The sequence below is a fragment of the Microcebus murinus genome, chromosome 5, assembly GCF_040939455.1.
Source record: "Microcebus murinus isolate Inina chromosome 5, M.murinus_Inina_mat1.0, whole genome shotgun sequence".
Taxonomy (NCBI): Eukaryota; Metazoa; Chordata; class Mammalia; order Primates; family Cheirogaleidae; genus Microcebus; species Microcebus murinus.
Genome location: NC_134108.1, coordinates 69,684,235 through 69,707,967, shown reverse-complemented (window position 1 = coordinate 69,707,967; position 23,733 = coordinate 69,684,235).

Here is a 23,733-nt window from a genome sequence, read left to right as displayed (position 1 = left end):
TTCTTGGTCCTTAAGGAACCTAAAGTCTCCAAGTCTCCAAAGTCATAAGTTAGTATAATAACAATTTACAGTTTGTGGTGCAGCCATTACCTGTACCATGTGTGTTGGGAATTTAAATAACCTATTTAATAAAGTCAAATGGTTGTAGGAAAAACTGGGAAGATTCTGGCACCACTTTGAAAATAAACCAAAGAATTTTTGAAGGAAAAAACCAACAAGCTTCTAGATAGAAATATTAGTCTGTAGGAATTTTAATTTTTTTTATTAAAAATGATGGCTGCTCAAGACATCTACTAAATATTAATAGGAACAAAATGGGAGGCTTGCCAGGAGAATGGAGCACAGAGGTGAATATTATACTGGAGCCTTCCATAAAAGGGCAGAAATCCTTTGTCTTAAAGTAGTTATTAAACATCCATGAAGTTTTATTTTAATAAAATTTGGGTAGAAAATGCAGACAATAGCCTTGACAATTAATTTCACTGTAAATCTGTGTGTTGTTAGCACACAGATGTGAATAGACATTAAATCTACATTGACAGCTTTGCCCAATGAGAATGTATAAATATTAAAAAGAAAGGGATTTGGAGAGAGGGACACTGGGGAACACAGTAGAAAACCAGATCCCCATTAAATTTGCAGATTCTGATGCTGAGAAACATCACTTTCTGAAAGAATATGTTTGATGGGCTCAATCATTTAAAAACTCTATTTTGCCAGTGGGTCTTGAGGAGTGGAAAACAGAAGACAGACAAAGATCTTCTGGAATCTCATGCAAGGTTAGCATCTGACCTCTCTGATATCTTCATTGTAACAATGAAAAGTGAGAAACAGAAAATAGTCACACAGGTATTGCTGGAGGGATGCTGACCCAGGTAGAAGATTGACCCAGGATGATATATCAAAACAAGTCTCATCTGGGTTCTCAGTTCTGTTCCACTAGTCAATGTCCCTATTCTTGTGCTAATACCAAGATGATTTAATCACTACAGCCTTGTAGTATAGTTTGAAATCTGGCAAATTGATACCTCACATTTTGTTTTTATTGAGGGAATGGAACCTGGCTATCTGATGCATTTATAATGTACAATAGACCTTTTTTACTCAATTACAAGGCTTAGAAATGGAGACCTACGTTAGCTTAAATCGTAATACCAGTAGCATCGAGTTATTAAAGAACATCCACCTTTAAAAAAATAGATAATTCAAAAAGTAAATGCAAATGCCTAAACAATATTTCAAGATTTGCAGTAATGAAAATTTTAATTTTTAATAATGGCAAGAGGATATTCTTCAGCTTTATGGCACATTATCATTCCCATTAATATCATTATTGTTATTAAGAATGACCAGTTTGAGTGGAGATTTAGGAACATGGGAACTCATGTTCATCTTACTGATTTTTGGATATTTTGATGACATGTATCTAAATTAAAATGTTTGTTCCCTTTCCTCTTGCAATTTTGCTTCTAAGAATTTATTTATGAGTATAACCATAGATGTACTCAAACATCGATCTATTAATATACCGTGGTTTCTAATGTAAATAATACAAAAAGGAAACAGAACGAATATCAGTGAGTAAGATGCTGATTTGGGCTATGTGCTAGATCCAGCTCACTGTCCCCACTTGAGCCCTGAGGGTCACCAAGATTTCTTACCTGAACTATTGCAATAGACCCGAACTGGTCTTGGGGCTTCCATACTTCCCCTCCTCCAATACAGTCTTCACACAGCAGCAACACCCACCTTAAACTATAAATCAAATCACACGATTCACTCCTTAAAATCTCTGGGGCTTTCCACTGCCCTTAACATAAAATCTAAAGTCATACCACAACTTCAAAGTCCCTGCAAGAGATGGCCCCAGCTACTCTTACATGTGTGTTTGTGCTTACTTTCTTGTTTGTTTTCTAAATTTTATATTGATGTATAATTTACACACTGTGAAATTCACAGATGTTGCATGTGTAATTTGAAGAGTTTTGGCAGATATATTCACCCATGTAACACACACCCCTATCATGATGTAAAACATTTCCATCACCTCCTCAAATATCCTTATATCCCTTCTTAGTTAATTCCTGCTCTACTCCCTAATTATGGTACAACTATTGTTATAATTTCTAGCACTATAGATGAGTTTTGCCTGTTCTAGAACTTCATATAAATGGAAGCAGATGGTGTCTTCTCTTTTATGTCTGGCTTTTAGAAAAAACGCTACATAATGATTTTGAGATTTTATCCATGTTATTGCCTGTATCAAGAATCTATTCCTTTTTATTGCTGAGTAGTATTTCATTGTATACTATAGGTGTTTATACCCTATCTACCTTAGACCACATTTTATGATACTCTTCTTGGTATTCACTAAACTCCAGCCACACTGATCTTCAATTTGTTCCTTGAATAAGCTTTGTTTGAATCTTCAGAATCTTTGCATATTGTATTCCCTTTGCATGAAATGCTCTTTCCCCATCCTTTGAGAAACTGATTCCTTCTCATCATTTTAGATCTCAGCTAAAATGCCACCTCCCCAGAGAGACCTTTTCTGACCAGGCTATAATTTCTCTCTCTTCTGCATAATCTTTCTCTATTTTTCCTTTCTGTTATGATATTGATTACAATTTGAAATTCTTTCATTTAGTTTTCTATTTACCTGTTCTACGTCTTCCCTTCCAGAATATAAACTATCTAAAGGGAGGTACAATGTCTCTCTTGTTCACTATTTTATTCCCAGCACTTAGTAGAGTGTCTGGCATATGGAAAGTGTTCAATACATTTTTGGTAAGACTAACTTGATTTAAATAAACAATTATTTTAATTGAATTATTACTTTAATCACCATTAAAATAATTTTGATGTTATAGAACATTTAGGTGAAAAAACAGTTTAATAGATAGGTTACAATACCTGTATACATAGTACAAACTCATTTTTTTGTGAAAAGTAAAAGTGACCTGTGTCTGTGTATAATTAAAATATTGTTGAGTGGCATAATTTTTAGAATTGAAATTAATACTTTATTTTGAATCAGCTGCCTTCATCTGTAGTTCCATGCTATGGCCGCGTCTTTTCTTGCCTGAATTGCATCAGGCAGGCAGGCACCTGCTGAGTCCAAATCAGAGGAGGTTCATTCTGGGTGTTTTAAAGGAGTACAGTAAGAAGCAGAGAAGTTAAGAAGAGGCTCCAGATAAGATCATTTCTTTTATCTAGTGAAGCGGTCACCATTTTTTTTCTGGAAAAGGCCAGATAGTAAATATTGTAGGCTATTTGGGACATTTGATTACTGTTGCAACTGCTCAGTTCTGCTCTAGTGTAAAAGCAGCCAGAGGAAGAATATAGTCAGATGGGCTTGGCTGTGTTCCAATAAAACCATATTTGCAAAAATAGGCGGCAAGCTGGATTTGGCCACAAGGATTATATTTTGCTGACACTCTGATCTAGTGTAACATTTCAGACTTTATTTGCTCAGCTTTCCTCACTCCTCTAGTGGAGTCAAATTATTGGTGTTCAATTCCTGGCTTTGCTACCTGCAGGCAAAGGGAGTTGCTAAGCATGTTACTTAACTTCTGTAAGTTTCAGTTTCATGCTTATAAAACAAAGATAATACTAGTACTTACTTCACAGAGTCTTTTTGATGATTAGATAAAATAATCTAGGTAATGCACCCAGCTCAGGGCCTGGCACATAGTAGAGAGTTGTTGTAGTTATTCTTTTTGTCCCAGGGGCATTCTCAACCCCTCTTTGCCCTGTGCCTGGGAGCCTGGCCCCAGTAGATGTGCCGCCTGTCCCTCTGGCTGTCTGGCTTCCATCTCAGTTAACCCAAAAGGAAGCACCAGCCGGAGACTGAAAGGTGAGAGGAAAGAGAGACCTTGGGTTATTTCCTCCCTTCTCGCTGGTTATTTCAGCTCTGCTTTAGTGCCCACAGCTGGCTCTCTCCCCAGCTACTGCTCTGTACAGGCAGCCCCTGCTCTATGCCTCCCACTCTCCTCAGGGAGCCCTGGGAACACTGTCTCCTTCCTTTGGACTTTTAGGATTCCCACTCCTGCAAGTCAGTGGATGCCTTCTTATCCTCTGCTTATTCCCTAACCCTACCTACACCTAGATATTAAAATGTCTTCATTTGAACCTTACAGTGAATTCTGTTCTCAGCTGGCACCCCGACTAAAACACTGCTCTTTCATGTTAGGTATGACAAGGATAATGGTAACAAAGATAATTGCCATTGGCATTGTTATAATAACCAACTATCTCCAAATTTTTTCAAGTGTAGGTCTCTAATTTCTAATCCCAGTATACTATCCCTTGTCCTGCTCCTATATCTTTCCAATATAATTTCTGTTAGCTAATACTATGATGTTTGGTCCTTGGTTACTTGGGCTAGAAGAAACCTTGAGAAGTCAACTAATTTATTTTCTTGCCTCAAGATGTGAAACATATTTCAAAGACAGATAGGAATCTACTCTGCTGTGCCCTTTACCCCCTTCATGTAGGGAGAATTACAATCCGGTAACATAAGCCCAAGGATAGATTTCTCAACAGTATGACAGTCACTTGGTGCATAGAGTGATGTGTCCATTCTTGTGCCGCTCTTCTTTTTTTTTTTATTTCAAAATATTAAGGGGGTACAGATGTTAGTTTACATGGATTGTTTTTATAATGCTTGAGTTCTGGCTATAGGTGTGCTTGTCACCCAATAGTGCTCATCGTACCCATTAGGTTAGTCTATTTCCCTCCCCTCCTCCCACCTTTCCCTGGTTGCTTTCCACTGAGTTTTACTTCCCTCTGTGTGCTTGTGTGCTCATCCGTTAGTTCTAGTTTAATAGTGAGTACATGTAGTGTTTGTTTTTCCAATCTTGGAATACTTCATTTAGGAAAATTGTCTCTAGTTCTATCCAGATTGTTGCAAAAGGTATTACTTCATCTTTTATTATGACTTGTGCCACTTTTCTTGCAAGTGGTGAACAGGACCAGGGGGACCAAGGAGGGTAAGGTAACAAAAACACTGGACCTCGAGGTTTGCTAGAGCTGCTGTTCCGGACTCAGTACTTGGGGAAGTAGTCACAGGTCTGTGGCAGAGAGATGTGGCAACCTGCCTATGGCCTGGGCCCTGGCATAGAGGCTCTGAGCTGGGATTGCCCAAAAGCTCCATCCTCAACACTTTCCTGAAGCTGGCACTGGCCAACTACCATCCTTGGGGGCTGTTAATATTTGACTTCTTGTAATTAGCTCTGTCTATTTTGAATTGGGTGTATCACTGTTGTATTATTACCATTTTTCAAAATAAGCTTAAGAGAAACTGTATTTTCAACAATGTCTATTTAAATAACAAAGTACAGGACTGATCTGAATTTGATTCTCACTTTACATAACATTGTTGAATGTATCTGCAAACTGGGCCAACAGGTCTCAAGAAAACCTGTATTTTATCATTTATATAATGAAATTTTAACTCATCATTTTGCTCACATGTATATACATATGTATTTATTTTTATTTTGCCAGTTGCTTTTCTTGGGAAAGATTGCCCTTTACTCTGAGATACTTTCTACCTTTTTCGTGTTAAAATAATCATTCTGTTATGAAATTATAACAATGAGGATGATAATAATAAGCTACAGTGATTGAATGAATAACACGTGCTAGGCACTGTTCTAAGTGCTTTATCTGCCTCTCTCAGGTAATTCACAAGGGGCCTAGAAGGATAGACTAAAGCTGAGGCACAGAGTGGTCACGTGCCTTCCTCAAGGTCCCACAACTACCAAATGGCAGAGTTGGGATACGCATTTAGATAATTTGACTCCAAAGGCTGAACTGTATTGTTTTCTGATAGTAGATTACGATTGCTTTTCCTTAACGCTCTTAGAAAAAATTTACCTGTCTTGAAATCCCAAAGTCTGGAAACCACTGTATCTGCTAATGTGTTACGCATGGGCCTGGCGGAGGGGATAGGGTGGACAGGCTTGGAAAGCCTGGTCCAGACCACTATATTTCCTGAGGGGTCAGCACAGTGAGGGACTGTGAAGGCAGGTGAGACTCTAATAGGACCACAGACCTTTCCACAAAGGCTTTGACTACAGAAACAAAAGGGCCAAGGAGAGGTTTTGTGGCTCTCCTGACACCATGGCAGGGTGTTATCACCTTGCTGATATCGCCAACCCGGGCACAAAGAACGCCACCCTCACTGTAAGAAAGCAAACCTCCCCGACACAACACAGGCAGAGAAAACGTGGCCGCAGGCCAGGAAGCTGTTTCCAGAAACCACACCCAACTGAGAGCCCTTGCCCCAGCTGGAAAGTCTGGTTATTGTTTGGATCAGCTCGTAAGTTCCTGTGGGACTCCCCTGCTCTGTCTGATGGTAGCAGTAGAGCACAGCTCTGGGAAGCTGGCGCTCTCGTGCTGCTACATCCCCTGGCTCATGTCGCGGCCGTGTAGCCTTGTCAGGCGTGATGGTGTGACGATGAAAGGTTAAGTTTCTCGGAATTCATCTGTGTCTGCTCCAGAAGTTTACCCTAATAAAGCAAAGGTATCCTAGGTGAAGCTGTTACTAGAGTTGGGGCTTGAAGGAAATTTGGAAGCCACAGCTCTACCCTGCCAGCAAGGAGAAGTATATCTACACTAAACCACAAATAAATAAACGAAAACCGAGCACGATATTAGTTCTCCAGTAACATAAAAACAGTATTTATAATGTTAGAAAATCCTTCTATTCAGCCTTCATTCATACGTGTCACAGAAAGGGCAAATGCCTACATTGCGTATATGTGAAGACAGGTCCTTGGATTCCAGCTCTGTGCTCTCACGAGGGATCTATGTCATTTTATTAAAATCTAGCCATGCTGTTTTTATGGCCACACAAATAATGCACTTCTCAAAGTTGTTCTTTCGTATTTGCTTTTATTCCACACCAATGATGCACTGCATTGCTTGAAGGTGTTCTTTGATACATCTTTATTATTAATAATAGCTACCATTGACCAAGCTCCTAGCTCTGTGCCAGCCGCCATTCCAAGGAATGTACACATCTTGTCACATTTATTTATAATGACTCCATGAAGCAGGAACTATATTCCCATTTTATAGACAAAGAAATGAAGTTGAGATGTTGTAACTTTCCCAAGGTGAGAGGTCAGGAGCAGAATTGGGATTTAAACGAAGCAAGTCTTTCTGACTTCAAGGTCTACTCTCTTTCCACTACACCAGGTCTCTCTCTTATTCTCTAGGCATGTGCACTTATTGCCATTCTGTTTGCTACTTAGCAGCCATCTTGCCATTTCCGTGCCCCACGACTCCTGCTCAGTGTGGGGTTGGACCACAGCACCAAGCCTGGACTCCTGCTGCTCAGCAGATACCGGTAAAGATTCCAGATCCAAAGCCTTCGGGATTTAGTTCTGCCAGCTAACGATAAGTAGGAGCTGGCAACATTCTTTCTTAAAATTGCTTAAAGAAGCAAGCTTTCTCACTTTGCAGCCATAGAGAAATTTAGTTGATAGAACTTTAGCTTGAGAACACCACTGTCATACAGAAAACATCTTGATTTTGGTACTTTAGTTTTCTGTGAGTTCCCCATTGGTCAGTCTGCCTTTATGGTAGCAGAGTTTGGCTTCCAGATCCGTAAAACTAAAGGAAAATTTGGATATGTCAAGGATTTCCCTGAGTTGGATTGATCTTCTTCTGCCACACAAATTGGTTTTCCTGAAATGGTCCAAGTCTTTGTTATTATAGCAGATAATATTAGATAATAGTCTTGAGAATTTTTAATGATTCTTATATCATGTTTAAATAGAAGATTTTTAAATAAGGTTGGAAATAGAACCTAAAAAGAGAGTTCATATGCATTTTTGAGATTTATATCAACATATATTTATTGAGCATGTACTATATGTCAGACCTGCTCTAGGTGCCGGAGATAAAGCAATGAACAAAGCTGATAGAAATTCCTGTGCTCATGGAGCTTACCTTCTGCTGTGAGAAGACAGGCAATAAACAAATAAGTAAAACACATAGTATGTGGGATGGTATAAGTACCATGGGGAAAAGAAAAGCAGGAAAGGGCAGTGAGGAGTGACGGGTGGCAGGAGCATTGTGATGTTGTACGGAGTGATCAGGACAGGTCTCCCCGAGAGAGTGGCACTGGAGCAGAGATGTGCAAAGCTGAGCGAGTGAGCCACCTGCACGTCGGAGGGAAGGGTGCTCCAGACAGAGGGAGCCAAGGCCCAGAAGGCAGGCCTGGCTTGCTGGGGAGCTGTAAGGTGGCCAAATGGGTAAAGGGAGCCATGGGAATGCCGCAGGAGGCCAGGCCAGAGAGGCAGTGGGTGCGTGTGGCTGGTGAGCGTGTGGCTATTGCTCTGTGCTGGGGAAAACCCCCAGAGGGTTTTAAACAGAGACAGGACTTGCATATTGGCAGGATCCTTTGGCTGCTGTGTTGAGAATCAATATTGCTGGGAATAGAGTATGATACTAGTGTATTAGTTTTCTGCACCGTGTAACAAATTGCCAAAAACTTAGCAGCTTAAAACAGTACTCATTTATTATCACACACGTCCTGTGGGTCAGGAGTCCAGGTGCAGCTTAGCTGGGGCCTCTCAAGGCTGCGGTCAGGGTATCAACCAGGGCCGGTCTCGTCCGGAGGCTTGGCCACAGGGCGGGGGCTTTCAGGCTCCCTCAGGTTATTGACAGAGTTCATGTTCTTGCAGTTATATTAATAGGATTCATAGTAGCTGTTTTCTTGAAAAGCAGCCATGGAGAGAGGAAGAGAGAGAGAGAGAGATACAGACTCCAGAGTAAGTCTGATGGCAATACAGTCTTACACAGGGGTCCTCAAACTTTTCAAACAGGGGGCCAGTTCACTGTCCCTCAGACCGTTGTAGGGCCATTGGAGAGTGCAGCGCACATTCCACACATGCGCACTGTGGGCCCGGGACAAGACGGCTGCTAAACAGGACAGGCAGCAGCGCAAAAACACCCAGCGGGGCAAAAACAACTGGCGGGCCGGATAAATGTCCTGGGCTGGCCGCATGTGGCCCGCGGGCTATAGTTTGAGGACACCTAGTCTTACATAACATAATGAAACCATGCGAGTGACACCCCATCACCTTCGCCATATGCATTGGTTAGAAGCAAGTCACAGACCCCACCTGCACTCAAGGGGAGGAAATTCTACAAAAGTATGACTACCAGGAGCTGGGGGATCATGGAGGCTGTCATAGAGTCTATTGACCATAATTAAGAAAAGCCAGTTAGGAAGGATCTATTCTACATAATGTAAGAATTAGACTGAAAGAATAAAATAGAATCCATTATATAATCTTTATTTCTTTGGTGCTGATAATGGCTTGGACTGGACATGATGTGGTAAGCTAGAGACCTTCACTGATGTCCCTGGGCCTCCGTGGGCCTCACTCAGCCTCAGCTGTCTTCTGTAGATCCTCACCATCGGGTCTCTAGTGCCCTTACCAGAGTGCCAGTGCCCATCAGAGGTCTCTGGTCCATCTTGTCTGCGACAGAGCCTACATTGCTCCAGTGCCCTTTCCCTGGCCAGCACTGCTCACAGCAGCCACATGGAGTCTAGCATTGTGCATTCCTATGAAGCAGAGGGCAGGGGCCAGTACAGGGCTCTGGGCCTCCTTGCTAATCAGACAGTGGCTCTGCTCTCCCTGGGATGACCTGGTCCCTTTGGCCTCAAGTCAGGGCTCATGCACCCTCAGGCCTCCTCTTCCTGAGACTCCACTGTGCCCGGGTGCCTGGTCGAAGTCCTTGTCTCTGTGCCTTCCTCTCATCACTGGCATCCTCCTTAACCTCTTTTAGCAAGTTCCTTTTCTGCCTGTGCAGTATTCCAGGCCTCCCCTTAAACCTGATGTCCCGCCCTAAATCCCATTTGGCGATCCCTGCCAAGACGGCTGAAGATCGACGACTTCATGTTGTTCCCAGTGCTTGGCACTTTGGTCTCTCACTCTTACTAGGACCAGTTCCTCCAACCAGCCAGGACTCTTCTTCACAAGTGGTTTTACATTAAGAGTAAAATTGTTTCGTTGTTGTTAAGCAGCAAAATATTACACAGCCTAGTTTGCCCTATATGCCCAAGGTCCAGGCTTAAAGTTTAATGAGATACTTTTGCAGAGTCAAAAAATGAAAGAAATAAATAAATAAAGCAATAAACCCTTTGTTGGCCGGGCGCTGTGGCTCACGCCTGTAATCCTAGCTCTTGGGAGGCCGAGGCGGGCGGATTGCTCAAGGTCAGGAGTTCAAAACCAGCCTGAGCAAGAGCGAGACCCCGTCTCTACTATAAACAGAAAGAAATTAATTGGCCAACTGATATATATATATAAAAAATTAGCCGGGCATAGTGGCACATGCCTGTAGTCCCAGCTACTCGGGAGGCTGAGGCAGAAGGATCACTTGAGCCCAGGAGTTTGAGGTTGCTGTGAGCTAGGCTGATGCCACGGCACTCACTCTAGCCTGGACAACAAAGTGAGACTCTGTCTCAAAAAAAATAAAAAATAAAAAAAATAAAAATAAACCCTTTCTTGATTTCCCCTTGTGTATCTTCTGAATCCACTTCTATACAAAATCGCATCACTCAGGCATTTTGGCCTGAAGTTCCACTGTAAATCTGGGTGTGCTTATTTCATTAGTTAGTCATTTAGCGCCCACAAAGGCGTTGGGGCCAATATTGTTGGTAGGGGTGTAAACTAACCTGAATATATCTGTTCCTGCCTCATTCAGGGCTAGAGTTTTTTGAAGCCATCTGGCTCTTGTTTTTGTTTGTTTTTTTCTCTTTTCCGGTAGCCTCTTGCCTTGCCTAATAAAACAAGAGGTGATTTCAGTGTCTCTGGAATTTTTGTGGCATTTCTTCAGTGTTCTCTTTGTTGAGGAAAAAGACATGACTCTCTTCATTTAGCACTTCTTCTGGTCAGGAAATCTCAGTTAGTCTGCCAGGAAGCCTGTCAGGTTGGTTTGCCCTCTATCCTCTTCCGTGTGTCTTCTCAAATTCTTCACACCTTTAAAATGTCTTGGAAATGTTTCTTTATTCACCTCCTCTGCAGACCTCATTGCCTCCTGCCTCCACACCCAGCCTGGAGCCTCAGCATAGAGGCTGCTCTGTCTCATAAAAGCTCCCCACTGCCTGTAGTCCTTATCTTCTGTCTTCAAGAAAATCCCTCTGGCCCCACCCCTTTACGTTTCCCAGCCCTCGGTCTGTTATTCCCCAGTCACCAATCAAACGACTGTTTAATATTCCCCATAAACGCACAAGGCTCAGTAGGATACGCTGTGCCAAAACCACCACGAGGTCTTGGTCTCTAAGACCTCACCTTCTGACGTCACTCTGGCTGTTGTCAACACATTAGGACGGTAACGCCACGTTGGCTCCACGAAAGAGTGCAGTCCAGGAGAACTACATTGCCTCCAGATTTTTATAACGGGACAGTGTCAGTCATTGAGCTCATCCGAGTCAGAATTCAGGTTCTTCATTGAATAGTCGGCGCTAAGCAGACCTGCCTTGGCACACAGCGCAGCTCTCCTGTGAGTCAGCAAGAGCCTCTGGTGCTGTGACTCATCCTTCCCCAGGTTATTCAGGCTTAGATGCAGTTTTGATAAAAGAACAGGGTAAGTTGTTACAGCTAGCTCACTAAACTCTTCGTTTGGTAATCTGTCACCCCAGAGTTTTCCAGTTCCTGCCATAGAGACTATGGAAGCCCTGCTGGATGTATAAGTAGGCACTCAAATAATAACGAATGACAAAGGCAAATTTTATAACTGATTCTTCAAGCAGTTTGAAGGAAAGGGTAAGAGAAAGGCTATGGGCTTTTGAGTCTGTTAGACTGGCGTTTGAACCACAGCTTACTATGGGCGCGATTCTTATTTTTTCTGGGTCTCGGTTTCCATTTCTGTAAATGGGGACAATAATATACCTCGTATGGCTCTCTTGATAGAATTCAACATGCACACACACCTTGCAGAGTGCCAGGCACGCAGTCAGCATTTCTGCCTTTTGAAGTGGGTGATGGTACTTCCACAATCAAAGCACATGCGCTAGGCTGCCTCACAGACGAGGACTGGCAACGTGCTTGCTGTGGCCTTCCCAGGGCATGATATAGATTCAGAATTTGTCCTGCTGTTTTTCTGTTTCACTCCATTGTGGCTAAGGAAGTGCAATAAAGCCATAACGCTTTAGATTAGTTTCAGGCAGGCTTATAAAATATGGAAACATTCAGGAACCAGAAGATTCTTAAATCTGCTGGGGACTAATACAGAGGCACCAAAGAGATTTAAGAAAAAAAAAAGGTAAATGTGTAATATAGCTTGGAAGCCATCAATAGAGTCAGACTTGACTTATTATTCATGTTTATGTGAGAAGAATCTTATAGATGATGTTCAGGATGACAAGAAGCGGTTTCAGAGCTGGACACTTAAGGTTTCCTGGGCCACACCAGCCTTCCCACGTTCTCCTGCTACATCTTCATATGTTGGGAGACTGAAAGTCTGTGGATATCAGGAAGGAGTGTGTGTGTGTGTGTGTGTGTGTGTGTGTGTGTGTATTTCAGGCTGGGGTTGGCAGTATTTTTCATTTAAGAAAGGGAAAAATTTAAGAGTAGATTAATTATTAACTGCTTTGTATCCTATTCAAAACTTCATGTTCTGCTCTGTTGTGCTTTGTCATGTTGTCTTGCAATTATACCACTAGAGAACTTGATCTGGACCCTGTATATAATATCTCTGGGTCACCAAATAATGTATAGCTACTTGAGCAATTTGAGAAATCACTATTACTTGCTGTTATTGTTTTTACCAAGAAATCAACAAGCAATCTTTAAAACAAACAAAAAGCATCAGAACTGTATCTGGATCTCACTTCAGTATACAAGCATTTTTTAGCAGATTATTTAAGGGCTGGTATCAGCTGGGTGGTCTTTTTTATTGTATTTTCTTTTCCAAAGTTAATTGGCTATAAATTCACTTTTTAAAATCTTGCTATATATCTAGGCTTAACATAAGGAAAAGAAAAAAATAGCCTATTATCTGACATTATGACATCATCATTAAGATTCATTAGTAGTCAAACTGTACCTATATCCTAAACTTATAAGTTCTGCTGTCACTTATAAACAGTTGCATAAGAATGTATAAGATTAGAAATTTTCTATTAAAAAGAGAGCTTTAAATTGATCCTCTGTCTTACTTTTAAGTAGCTAAATGATTGTGAAATTTCAGATGACTCTGGTCATATAAGACAAATTCCATGAAGTCTGTCACAGTTTCAGAAATTAAGTGATCTAACATTTTGGGAGATTCTAAATGCTTATGTATATTTTACGTCAATAATAAAATTAAAAAGTAGGCTGGGTGGGTGGCTCACACCTGGAATCCTAGCACTTAGGGAGGCTGAGGCAGGGGGATTGCTTGAGCCCAGGAGTTTGAGGTTGTAGTGAGCTATTATGCCAACACGGCACTCTAGCCGGGGTGACAAAGTGAGACCCTGAACTCAAGAAAAAAATAGTAGTAAAAATTAGAAAAAAAAAGTAATGAAGTATTACTATTTGTATTTGAAAGAATGTATGCTATTAGGGTTGATATGATAGTTTTATGAGTTTTCAGATGACGTCTATTTCTGGATGCAGTGAATATGGACCAAATAACAACCAGGAGGAGGCAGGTTATCAGTGCTTGCTCCCTGAGTAGTTTTCCTGCCTATGAACATCCTGAAAAATCTAGCACAAGGCTAGTTTCCTGATGTTAGAGTGTAAGAAATGCTAGAATTGAGGGAAAAACAAATCTGTTGGGTGAAGGAGCATACTAGGAATCTCAAACCTAGGAACCTTCAGGTTGGGGAGAGGATCAACATGATTTTATTTAATATTGGATATTTTTAAGGATTTTAGAAATAAAAATTTAGTGTAAGTATGAAACCATCCATAACAAAAAAAAATAAAAATAAGGGAATTATAGAAACAGGTCATACGAAATTGATCCCAAATTCATCTCTTAGGTTCACACCAGGATCAATGCTATAGACATCTTTCCTATTTAAGTCCTCCTGGAGAACAAATTGCAAAAACTATCAGCTGCTCCCTGCAACATCAATCAGCTATTACTGTTAGAAAGTGCTTCTTATTATCTAGCCTCATATCTTATGGTGCATGTTGAAAACTTTTTTTGGGGGGTAGTTGTTTATTAAGAATAAAATCAGCAAATTCCAACATTCATGGGGTGAGAAGAAATCACTGAAAAGAAAATGTTTTAAATATTGTTGAGGGTACATTTCCATAAGTGGCGAACTTACTTAAATATTCTTGGTAGTGTCCTCCATAATGGATTTAGAACAAACAATATATCTCAGGACATAGCTGAGTGCCTGACAATCACTGCACATGCTCGTCTGTAAGCCAGTAACTTCAAAGACTGTGCGTTAAGTGATACCTTCACAGAATCCAATAGATCAATGTGAACTTGTATGTATGTAATAAAAACAGCAAAATAAGAATGTCTAACTGGAAGCACACAATTACTCTTATGCTTAATCCCTTTTATAAAAAAAATATGGAGGAGGCATGTGCTAATAGGGCGGGCTTGGGGTTCATAAAAGTACCGAACTATTCTTTAACTCTGAGAGCTATCATATATCAAGGAAAAAAGAAAACATTTATGTGCAGCATTGGGGTTTTGTGTTCTGTGATGGCCTTGTCTGTACACTAACCTTGTCTGTGGACGAATGCTTCACATCTGCCGCTACCTCGCTGGCATACACAGCAGTGGAACAGCACTGTCTATAAAGTGTTACAGTTCCCTCAGAAAACACCACATAAATATCTGGTAAGGCATAATTTTCATTATACAGAGCAGAAGCCAAAAATCTCTTGCCAAAGCAATCCTCTAAAATTTTACACCTATTTCATGCATTAAAAAAGAAATATGTATCATATGCTTTCACTTATTTTACGATTAGCTCATCAAGTTTGTGTTCTGTGGAGCTGGAAAGCCAAAAAGCCTTGTGTCTTCTCTCAAGACCCTTCCTCAGCCACTATGCCTTTCTCTTCTTCCAGAATTGTTTTAAAAAGATCTGGTCTTACAGGCTCTCAAAAGTAAAATTAAATTCAAACTCAATAATAGTAACTATCATTTGTGTTGATCTTTGAAGGTTACTAAGTGTTTTCACATAATCTCATTTGATTCTCACAACCACTCTGTGAGGTCAGCAAGGCTGGGAGTAATATTCCCATTTTACAGTTTGGGAAACTGAGATTCAGCGAAGAAAGGCTTCATGACTTGATTCAAATTACTGAGTTAATAGCTAGCAGAACCAGGTCTTGAACCTAAGTCTGGCTCAATTCAGTAATACTCCTTCTACTCTACCCCGGCTGCTTGTGGTAGACAGAACTCTAAAATGATCCCTGGTGACCCTCACCTTTATGTAATCTCCTCTCCTGGCGTGTCCGTGGAAACTCCAAATACAATGAGATATCACGCCTGTGATTATGTTACATTATACGGCAAAAGGGATTTTGCAGATGTAATCAAGTTCCCAAATCAGTTGACCTTAAGATAAGGAGATAGCCTGACCTAATCGTATGAGCTCTTAAAATAATGGGTCTAGAGCAGGAGTCCTCAAACTATGGCCCACGGGCCACACGCGGCCTGCTGCGGACATTTATCCAGCCCGCCGGGTGTTTTTGCTGCCGCTGCCCTCCAACAGTCTGAGGGACAGTGAACTGGCCCCCCGTTTAAAAAGTTTGAGGACCCCTGGGCTAGAGGTCAGAGAGACAGAAGTCAGAGAGATTGGAAGCATGAGAGGGATTCGATGTGAGGGAGATTCTCTGTCGGTGGCTTTGATGGTGAAAAGGTCTCTAGGGCAAGGAACGTGGGCAGTTCATAGGAGCTGAGGGCCGGCCCGGCTGACAGCCAGCAGGGCGAGGGCGCTTTTAGTTTTACAACTGCAAGGAACTGAATTCAACTAATAACCTGATGAATTAGTTTGGAAACTGACTCTTCTCCTGAGCCTCCAGATGAGAGCCCAGGCTGGCCAACAGCACAATTTCAGCCTTGTGAACCTGTGAGAAGAAAACCCAGTCACACTGAGCCGAACTTCTGACCTACGGAACTGTGGCATAATAAATGGCTGTTGTTTTAAGCTGTTAAATTTGTACTAATTTGCCATGCAGCAATAGAAAACTAATAAACTGCTGCTCATAAATATTTATTGCAACATTATTACATGTAACATGCTAATTTTTTTATTTCTGATCACTTTATTTTGTGCCCATGTCTAGGTGGTTAGTTAAAAAAAAAAAAAGCAGCTCAAGCTTGCTGTAGTAAATTAATAAATATTTCTCTTTCCTTGTGGGAATATAGGGAATTACCATCCTTGTCCCCTTGAAGGTAAGCAGGACTATGTCCCTTATTCTGACCAATGAAAAAGAGGAAAACTGACATATATCTCTTCTGAGACAATGGCTTGAATTCTCCACATTCTCTTGCCCTGTTGCAGCCAACCCTAAAACTCTGGATGAGGACGCCGTGTCAGAGGATGGGCACGCCCTGTGAGCCCGGATCTAGGGAGCAGAACCTCCTACCAATCTACTTTGGGTGCATCTGCCCTGACTGACACATTTGCCTTGAAGGTATCAGAGCAACATGCTATACTGAGTTTCATCAACACTGACTGCCACTCAGCTACACATTAGCAATGAAAGCCATGTCCTCTGTTCCCAGGACCTTTTGCTGAATGCTTTTTGAATAAGAAAAAATAGAACTTTACTTACCATTATTTTTCCCTCCAAGTAGGTTAGAAGTGGGATAAGTCTGAGCAGATAAGGAAAACAAGAAAGAGCAGACAGTGCTCTGACTGAGCTGTGATTATTGAGTGCCTACTAACTAGAAACTGTAGGGTCTCCAATATCTGAAAAGACAGACCCACTTTCCATAAGATGTTGACACCCAAAGTCAGTCATTAGTTTACTAAAGAGTTGAAATGAAGAAATCATCTAACTTAAATATTTCAAGGTGTTTCTGTTCTCTAGATTTGCTAGAACACATTATCCTAATTTGGGAGAAGGAAAGCAAGGCTGTAAGTAAACTATTGTGTGGGTTTTCACATTTCATATTTCTGTTTTATTTCTGCAAAAAACCTAGAGAATAGGTATACATAGTAGCTAAGTTAAAGAAGCAATTTTTATTTATATACTGGACTATGGTCACTAATAAATGTAACAAAAATTTTTACTTTGCAACTATCCTTACAATCATTCATCAGCTATTCTTTTATAAAAGAGTAATATTAGCTAAAATACTTCCTGTTAAGATAGCCATTAAGGTCTAAGATTTTAAGTGAGCCACATTGAATAAGTTGGTCTCCTTAACCATACACAGCAGCATATTTTGAAAATAAAGCATTTTTTTTGGGGTGGGGGGTAAATTCCATAAAGCTGCTAACAAGTAGAGGTCAAAGTGAACATCTGTCAAAAACATTATTTCAAGAAGTTTTGATACAAAGCAGGGAATTTCTACATAACATTTAAGCTCTTGGTTTCTAGTCTTATCCCATCATCACTATTTTTTCCATTTATTGACTAATCATATGAATCTACTCTGTAAGAAGTTTCTTTCATCCGTTTGTGAAGTTTTTCAAGGATATTTTTTCGCAAACTGAACTACTTAGAGGATTTCTTTAGAAACGTCGGGAAATTTCTAGAAATCAAAAGGAAATAGGACTTTTTAAAAAGTTTACTTCTCTTAAAGTATGAAAGGAGAAAGATAATTTTTAAAATGTGGTTTGGTTTTCTTTTTAATTTTGCAAATCACTTTTTTTACATTTTAACTCATTCTGAAGGGATTGCAAGTTGAATATCCTTCAAGGGCTCCCCCACTCTCTCTGTCTCTCTCTTTCTCACTCTCTCACATAAAATTGGCATCTTGAACAGAATGTGTAATTTCCATGGGAAAATAATATTAATTAATGAAGTGAGAGTAGATCGTGAACTATGAAGATCCTCCTGACTCCAACTGCAGCGAACCTTTGTTTGGGGTTAGGAATGACCCTTACCAAAACCAGTGTCTCAACCTGGGTTAGGGGGAAGTGTGCCTTGGGAGGGTGGAGGAAGGTAGACTACATAAAACTAGTCTGGAACCCCATGAAGTTTTCCATCCTTCCCCCACTGCCATATTCAATTTCTTCATCAGCTTGTTAATTTCAAACTAATAAGATTTTTTTCTTATATGAGCAAATTTTCTCTTCAGAAAATACATGCAGCAACTAATTCCAATCTGGCCATGAAACAAGAGTGCCATTGAAGGCATAAAGGCGCCAAGTTTTTAAGTGTGAGTTTTTTCCTTTTCTCCACAAAAGAAACATACATTTAGGATTTCTTTATTTAAAGACATGCCCGCCCACAAACATCTGAGAAACATCTGTAGACAAAATGCCAAAATGCATAGTCGAATTTTGACTCACACCTCACCACCCACCAAGACCCCTGTCAACTCACAATAAACACCTTTCTAGCATCTGCCCCAGAGAAAGAAACGCCACATTACCCAAAGGTCAGAGCAAACAGATGTCACTTATTGCAGACCCTAATCATATCCATATCCAACCTTAGGAGGCCTGCAGTAGAAGCCGACTTCTGGACCATGGGTTCCTCCAGTTGGAGATGCTTATCCTTGTGTTCGCCCTCCCTCTGACTTGAGCAAGGGGGGCCTTGGGAGGGGTTATCTCTAGGGGCTGTCCCTCATCCTGCTGACAGAGCCATGATTGAGCACCGGGGTTAGGAAAGCAGCGTGGAATTTTTCATGGTTGGCCTGCATCATAGCAGTCTTCCTATTTCTCACTCTGACAGGCTTGCAGTATTCTTGCAATGTGCTGCTGCATCAACCTCCCTGACTGTCTGTGGAAGATACAGGACTACGCTTCTCTGTTCTCATTGCTCTCTGAACACATACATCTCTGTGTCGCCTTTTATAGCCCTCATTATGTTCAACAGTATCAGTTTACATCTCTGAGCCCCACAAGACTGAGTTTCAATTAGAGGGAAAAAAAGGAATGAAAGAATGAAGGAAAGGAAGGAAAGAAGAAAGAAAGGAAGAAAGGGGAGGGAGGGAGGAAGGAATGGAGGGAGGAAGAGGAGGATATGGGGTTTATATGAAAATGTTTAATAGATAATATTGACAGTGAAATTTAGTGGGTTTTTAAAAAATGGATAAAGGGTGAGAATGTGTTGTGAGATGTATATACACAATAGAATATTTTTTTAAATTCAGCCATAAAAATTTAGGAAATCCTGCCATTTGAGACAACGTGGATGAACATGGAAGACATTATACTAAATGAAATAAGATAAACACAGAAAAGCAAATACTATATGATATGTAGAATCTAAAAAGTCTGGACTCATAGAAGCAGAGAGTAGAGTAATGGTTGCTATAGGCTGGAGGGAGAATGGGGAAATGTTGGTCAAATGGTACCAACTTTTATATATAAGATGATTAAATTCTGGGAATCTAACATATAGCATGGTGACTATAATTAATAATACTGTATTATATACTTGAAATTGCTAAGAGAATAGATCTTAAGTGTTCTCATCAGACACCGACACACATAAGATAATATGTGAGGTGACAGATGAGTTCATTAATTTGATTGTGGTAAACATTTCACAGTATATACATCTATCAAATTATCATCTTGTATACCTTAAATATATGCAATTTTAATTTTTCAATTATATCTCAGTAAAGCTGAAAAATTAATTAAAAAAGCAAAAACAATTGAGGAACATATTACTAGCTTACTTTCCTTGACAATTTTCAGTCCCAGCCTGCCTCAAATGCACACAGATACAGGAACCATATACCTCAGTCTGAAGATGCAGCTTTCCCCAGTTCTTAAATCAATCCTGGCCATGTCTGTGTGTATATTAGGAGTTCTATTTTCCCAGCGACTGACTCTGCAGGCAGGTATGCAGCATAGGCCTAGTATTAATACCAAGTGATCCTGGACTGGTTCCACATGCTTCTTGAAAGCTGCTCTCCATTCTTATGACTGAATGTTGTTTTCTATGTGTTTGTGCACCAGTTTTCCCCAAGTTGAAGTAGAGGTTACCCCTGATTCTTAGACCATATATTGAAGCCTTCCAGCCAAGTAACATAAATATGCTCCCTTAGAGACTGAACCCTGCTCTCTGGTTCCACTAATGATCTATTTCTTCCAGCGACTCCTTTATATTATTGGTAATTCCCACTAAAACCATTCTAGGTAGATAGGATTGCCCCCTTTTGCAGATATACCACAACTCAGAATCAGAGGTATCTAATGTCTTAGCTCAAGCTAAGTGGCTAAAAAGTAGAAGAGGCAGGTGTCTGTGTTTCCAGAGCTTATGACCTTCCCACCACATTTCATTGCCTCCTCTAGAACTTTGACACTATTCACCCTGCATCCTTAAGGATCTCCTCTTCCAGGCCAGGCGTGGTGGCTCACGCCTGTAATCCTAGCTCTCTGGGAGGCCGAGGCGGGCGGATTACTCAAGGTCAGGAGTTCAAAACCAGCCTGAGCAAGAGCGAGACCCTGTCTCTACTATAAATAGAAAGAAATTAATTAGTCAACTAATGTATATAGAAACAATTAGCCGGGCATGGTGGTAGTCCCGCTACTCAGGAGGCTGAGGCAGCAGGATCGCTGGAGCCCGGGAGTTTGAGGTTGCTGTGAGCTAGACTGGCGTCACGGAACTCACTCTAGCCTGGGCAACAAAGTGAGACTCTGTCTCAAATAAATAAATAAATAAATAAATAAATAAATAAATAAATAAATAAAAGGGATCTCCTCTTCCAGATGCCAGAGGCATTGCCTCACTCACCCCATGGAACCCTTTCCTATCAATGCCAGAACTGACTGGAACTGGATTTGGACAGCAAAGGAAGAAGCTAACTTTATTCCACTGTCCCAGCTCCATTAAGAACAGCCTTACTCTCCTTACAGACATTAAGACTTAATTTAGATGATACGTTTTTATGGCAATCCTACAAAGCTTTAGCATCATCCCAAAGGCTTCCTTAATATTTTTTTTTCTGATATGAGAAAAGACAGATGTACAAAAATGCAGGTTCTTAATGACATGTTTTTTATATAAGCATAACTAACATAAAACCCTATCACATTAATGTTTATTTTTAAGGAGCCTAATTGCATTTCTGAGTTGATCACTAGATTGTACAGAACTGAAATTTGATACAGCTAAGAGTTGGAAAAATTTTACATAATCGCAACTAACTAACTCTTGTTTGCCCTGAATTGAATTATCTATTGAGGAATGTTGAGTCTTGTTTTCTTTTTCCCCCTTCTGAAATTTTCAAATAAAACCTATCAAATAAAAACAATTATTGAGAATCTCTGATTGCAAAGTACTAGTCTACACACAGTATATCCATTTTCAAATATACATTAGTGGGTTGGGCGCGGTGGCTCACGCCTGTAATCCTAGCACTCTGGGAGGCCTAGGCGGGTGGATTGCTCCAGGTCAGGAGTTTGAAACCAGCCTGAGCAAGAGCGAGACCCCGTCTCTACTATAAATAGAAAGAAATTAATTAGCTAACTAATATATATAGAAAAAATTTGCCGGGCATGGTGGCACATGCCTGTAGTCCCAGCTACTCGGGAGGCTGAGGCAGTAGGATTGCTTGAGCCCAGGAGTTTGAGGTTGATGTGAGCTAGGCTGATGCTACAGCACTCATTCTAGCCTGGGCAACAAAGCAAGACTCTGTCTCAAAAAAACAACAAAAAAACCCAAATATATATTAGTGGATTTATATCTTTGTGATTCTAAACCAGGTTCTTGAGATATTTGTTAATAATAGAAAAATAATATGTGTCATTTTCAAATGATGAACTTCTTTAAAAGAATTGATGAGATGTCTCCTTGTTTGTTCAAATCTCTCCTTTCCAGATCCCTAATTATTTAAAAGTATTTTTAGGTTTTCCAGTATATATACATATTGGTCCCTTTTATGTAGACTTTTCTAGGTATTTTCAGGATGGAGAAAGATTTATATTATAATATATAGGTAATATACAGGTAATGTAACACTTGATGCTATAACAACAATTCCCAAATATATAGTGGTTCAAATACAATAGAAGTTTATTTCTTGCTCACATAAATTCCAAAACAGCTGTGTTTGAATGGCAGATGCCTTTGTTTCCAAATGGTGATATAGAAACTCAGTTTCTTCATTCCTGTTCCTCTGTCATATTTAAAACATCCAATGTGTCCATGCATATTTCTCTTAAGACAGTGAAATAGAAAACAGCACAAAGGAGAATTCTGCATGGAGGATTTTGTGGGCCAGTCCCCAAAATGGTAGACATCACTCTGTTTATGTTCCAGTTCATGGAATTCAGTCACATGGTCACATCTAATTAAAAAGAAGACTGGAAAATAAAGTCTGTGGATCTAGAAAGAAGACAAAGTAGGTTTAGTGATCCCACAGTGTGTGTTCAGAGTCAGACAAACTTGTGTTCACATCCTAGCTCTGCAATGAATTTTTGTGTGAATCTCTGTGTTTCAATTTCCTTGCCTTTTAAGGGATAATAAAATCTACTTTAGCAATTGTTGTCAAGCCTAAGTGGAAGAATGAATATATAAGCGATTAACACATAATATTAGTTGACTCTGAAAGACCCAGATACATTTAGTTTTATGGATAAACAATTTATATATTTGTGGATTTTGCCTGGGCTCCAGCAAACCTTGTTATGTCAAGATGTCCTTTATATTTTGAAGTTTCAGCTACATTCTGCAAATACATCCATGTTACCTAGCAACCTAATTAAACATTAAAGAAATCCATAAATCTAGTGCCAAGAACACACAATGGGGAAAGGACAGTCTCTTCAGTAAATAGTGTTGGGGAAACTTGATATCCACATGCAGAAGAATGAAATGAGACCCTTATCTCATTTCACATACACAAATTGACTCAAAAGTGGATTAAAGATTTAAACATAAGATCCAATTGTAAAACTGTTAGAAGAAAACATAGGGGAAAAACTTCTTGACATTGATCTGGGCAATGATTTTTTTAATATGACACCATAAGCACAGGCAACAAAAGCAAAAATAGACAAATTGGGTTGCATCAAACTAAAAAGCTTCCGTACAGAAAAGGAAAGAATCAACCTATGAAGAGATGACCTACAGAATGGGAGAAAACATTTATAAACCATACATCTGACAAGGGGTTAAAATCCCAAATATATGTGGAATGCAAACAACTCAAAAGCAAGAAAACAGATAACTCAATTAAAAAATGGGCAAAAGATCTGAACAGACATTTCTCAAAAGAAAACATACAAATGGCCAACAGGTTTATGAAAAAGCGTTCAGTGAAACAATGCTCAACATCTCTAATCATCAGGAAAATGCAAATCAAAACTACAATGAGATATAACCTTATACCTATTACAATGGCTATTATCAAAACAATTATAGATAAGTGTTGGTGAGGACCGAGAGAATAAGAAACCATTGTCCACCATTGGTAGGAAGGTAAATTAGTACAACCGTTATGGAAAACAGTTTAGAGGTTCCTCAAAAAGTTAAAAATAGAATACCTCATAATCCAGCAATCCCACCTCTAAATATATATGCAAAGAAAATAGAGTCAGTATGTTAGAGACATCTGCCCTTTCATGTTCATTGGAACATTATTCACAATAGTCCAGATATGCAATCAACGTAAGTG